Below are 4,944 nucleotides of genomic sequence, written 5' to 3' on the forward strand. Positions count from 1 at the left end.
TCTATTAAATGAAGTGTTTTAGCTTGTATTTATTTATTGATCTAAGTTGAAATTGATTGCCAGTGAAGTGTATTATTGCAAACATAATTAAGATTACCGCGAATTAAGTCTTTAAGTTTAACTGTTAAATTAAATTACTACGCGATCTACTTGCAGCGGATATAAACATATCGATTTCTGAGGAGGTAAACCGTCCAAATACATCCGAGGTTGTTTTCGATACAAATGGCCGAGGCGTTCCGAATGCCGGACGTGGTTTTCCAGTCATGTGACCAGTGCTGGAAAAACCCGTCTTACACCCCAAATGTAAGATGAGTCACGCGTAATTTTTATAGTATGGTTTATGGAAAGTATATTATGCCAATTGAATCAAATATTTAAGTATGCAGGACTTGAAATTATAATTGAAAATCAATAATCGTAAAAATGCGCTTTATCAAGTCAGCAAACAACGTCGCACGTGCATTTTGGTGAAATGTACAAACTTGCGTGTTATACGTCAATTTCTCCACAAGTTGATATTTTAAGATATGCATGAAAACATAAGATATGCATATACATGTAGTTGATTATAGGTATCTATCATGTGTTTCCGGTGCGGATAGAAAAATCCGACCCTCGGGCACGCTGCGTGATCCGTAATTCGGCTAGCCTCGTTGGCCGCTTACGCGCGTGCCCTCGGGTCGGACTTTTCCATCTGTACCGGAAACACATGGTAGATACTTATAAATCTACTATAGAATCTTGTTTTATTTAAAGAATGTAATGTTAATGCATTTAAATACTTTTTGTCAACCTGATTCACTGATGTGTTTTTGAAATGTTGAAAAAAAAAACCTTTCGATTTTTCAGACTCCACCCAATTCGAACAGCCCCATTGCATACCATACCCCGATAAAATGCAACATGTCGAATTTTAATCCTTAAATATGTCAAATAAAGATATTTATCTTGATAAAATATGTAGGTTGCATGATTGGGAAAACATATCTTAAGTGTAGTTGTAATACTTTATATTAAATTTGTAAGCATTTGCTGAGACAATGACTTATGTGTGCTTACATATAATAACCATAACATCCAGTCGAATATAAACATTTCCAAGTTCGGAGAAATCCGGTGAAGAGATAGTGCCTATCAGTGGCGGATCTACCGGGGGACACAGAGGGCCCATGCCCCCCAGCGGGCCGGCAATAATGTTTTTTTGGCACATCTTTATTGATTTGACTGAACAAATAAGTTGTCACTATTTAAATTGTATATAAGCATTTGAGCAAAGAAATAATTGAACCTGATTATCGTATAATATAGTATACGAAACGAAAAAGTCTCTTGAAAATGACATCGGTGCCCGAACATTCGATAAAAAAATCGGCGCCGGATTAATAAGGAGATCAATGCCAGTAAACCAATCACGACGCACACGAATTTACATATAAGATGAACCACACACCCACAAAGACCTCAATGCCAGGTGTGTAACCAGTAAAGATGCACTCTCACTCCCAAATACGTTTTACTAAACACCCACAAAAAGATCGATGCTAGATGTGTGACCATAAAATTTGCATTCGTATTCCTCAAAAAATATGTGCCACCACCACAAAGAGAACAATACCAGATATGTAGCCATTACAGATGCACTCTTTCTCCATTGTTTTTTACTACAACCCCACGTAAAGATCAATGGCGGGTGTGTAACCGTTAAAGATGCACACTTATTCCCAAAAATGTGTACCACACCCCACAGAGAGATGAATGTCAGATGTATAACTGTTAAAGATGCACACTTAATCCCATAACAATATACACAACACCCCAAAAAGAGATCAGTGCCAAAAGTGTAACCATTAAAGATGCTATATTACTCCCAAACAATATGCTTCACATAGAGATCAATGCCAGATGTGTAATCATTAAATATGCGTTTTTATTTTCAAGTAAGATGTACTACACCCCGATAAAGAGACCAATGCCAGATGTCAACCATTCACGACGCACTCTTACTCCTAAATATGATGTATCACACCCCGATAAAGAGGCCAATGCCAGATGTCAACCATTCTCGACGCACTCTTACTCCTAAATATGATGTATTCTTATAAAGGATCATGTGTTTAGTTGGAAAGAGAGGTGCACAAAACACTATAGTTCTACCTTATGATATGTTTTATACCATAAATAACTGGAACCATTTAAGAGAAAGAAATTTATATCAATGTGTTCGTTTTTAAACTACATGGTTTTTGAAAATTTGAAGGGATCATAGGCGAAAAAAATGGTACGACAATAAAAAGACTATGAGAAACAAACCGCTGATTTATGAATCAACAATAAAGTTTGATCTTTACGCTATCCTTACAAAACCATGTAGTTTAAAAAAGAACACATTGATATAAATTTCTTTCTCTGATATGGTTCCATTTATTTATGGTATAAAACACAAAAACTCTCATTTGTGAGGTCTAATTAAACATGCGTGTTGTAAATATTTGAAAATAAGTGCTGTTAAAATGTCAAGTGTTGTAAAGTTGACATTTTGGAGTGACACCCGTGGCGGATAAAATCGAAGTCAATATTTGGTTAGCTACTCAAAGTATGTTTTGCATACATAAGCCGCCGCCCGTATGCCACAGGTAAAACTAAACGCTATTATTTTATATAAAAAATGCTTGTAAAAACAGGGTTATATAATGAGGGAGGCGAGACAAATCAGCCCCCTACCAAGTCAGCCTTGCACTTTAAGACCCTTCTTTTAAAGAGAATTCACACAGGAGATACAGAGTATGTTAAAGTCTATTTCAAAAGAAGATGTAAGAATATTTTAATTCAACATCAACATATTAATGAAAATATCGATAAAAAAAAGAATTCAATTTCTTATACTCATCAAAAATCATACTACATTATTAAATATACATATTTACAACATTACTATTACAACTCATTAAACTAGTAATACATATTCCATACAAAACACGAGCTTTGACTGTACGTGACATGCATGCGTGATATTGACCTTAGAGGTCGTGCACGCAACGGGTCCTCAGGGTATGTGGATGCCACATGGTACGATATTTAAGAAATTGCCCATGCAAGAAAAATATGCAGCCCTGGCACGACCATTTTTATGCTTGTGTCCTCATATCCAGCATTTCATAGTAAATAGTTTATTTATACTATACAAAGTGTGACCTTTACCTGAGAGGTCGGAACACCGGCGGTGCTAGCGACATGTCCTCTTGATATGTCAAACATATATGGCACGTTATTTAAAACAAATGTTCATACACGAGAACGATACAGTCCATACTTGAGAAATTTAGCCGGATGCACAAACTGGCGGGTAGAATGATTTTAAAATGTCCACCGTTCGGGTGCAGTTTCAGTTTTAACACAGTACATATTTAAATTTTTTAACAAAAATTTAAAAATAAATAAAAATAACAGTCAAGGTCTCGGTTATCAGGGACGATTATCTACACGAGGGGCTGATTTGGTAAAGGGGGCGAAAAATTTCTTTATTCAACTAGGGGCCCATTTGGTTACAGGCCGATATGTCTGGGATCCATAATTTACGCCCAGCATAATTTAAGCTTCCAGTTTATTTATAATTTAGTTACGCGATGATGTAGCCTGCCTTAAATATATTTATCACAACCTTTCTAAAACAGCTTTGATATAGTATGAACAATTTCCAAACGAAATAAAACTACATTTATTTCAATGTTAACACTATATATTAAAATTTTATAATTCAAATGTTCACTTTCGATATCCTTACACTATCATTTAGTATCACTATCAGATACTTTTCATAATAAGGTAACATAATTATCCTAAGTAAGCTACATATTAAGTCAAGAGTGTAAAATTCCAGGTATTGTTTACCAATTTGTCTACTATCACTGAATATATTAATGAAACGAAAGCAAAATTTAGTAAATAATTTCATTTATCAGTATCATCTTTCGCATTTGAACGCAAATCTATAGATATAATTATGTTATTAATTTCCATTACGTAATTGCTAACTGTAACTTAAGAAAATGATTTTAATTACCTTAAGATTTCTTCCTGTTCGCCATAGCTTGGTGTATCAGGTCGACATTATTTCTGTACAACCACAACGCACAACATCCAGTAGAGGGAGTAAGCGGGCCGTAGACGCGGCTGATTATATACGTCACTCGGGTAACTAAGAGTGACGATTGGAACACCTCGGACAGTATCAAACAGAATTGACTATCTCGAAGCTTGCCGGAGATGGCCGAGTTGTAACAAGTGTGAGCGTGAGTTCAGGGTGGTGCTAAACCCGGTATCACTTTCCGGCATATTATCAGATTACAAATCTTGGTATCAAGCGGCCCGCTATTTATTGGATATTGAAGGTATTCGGGTTCGTTTAACACTTTAAGATACAAGTACAAAAGTTGCTGCAAGAGGCAGCAATTGGATGTTAGCGGGGGCCAAGTATTGGTTATGCAAGTCTATATGTAGGGTCAGAACGAAGTAAATGAAGTAAGGACTAACATTGATTGTAGATGTCAGTGAAATGAAGTTACTTAAAAGATGACAGAATTGGGCTGTTGTTTTGAAATGAAAATAAAACTTAACACAATAACAATTGTACAACTGATGGTATATCTATGACAGAAACCATAATTGTATCAAATAACTTTATTCATGAACTGTATCAATATACACACATTTATAAAAGACAACATGGCCACAGTGGTGGTTTTCTTTTGGAGTGGCTGATATGATAGCTGAAATGTTAAATATGCCAACATGATTGGTAAATTCTGGGCAAAGTTCGAAACGTTGAGAATTTGTACTTTGATGAAATGTTGACTTTAAACAGGAGTAGCACCAAAAGTTAATCCAAAAAACTAATTAAGGACATATGCTTAAAACAATGTTTACTTTTGGCTAATAATCCGC

This window comes from Mya arenaria, chromosome 5, assembly GCF_026914265.1.
Source record: "Mya arenaria isolate MELC-2E11 chromosome 5, ASM2691426v1".
Lineage (NCBI taxonomy): Eukaryota > Metazoa > Mollusca > Bivalvia > Myida > Myidae > Mya > Mya arenaria.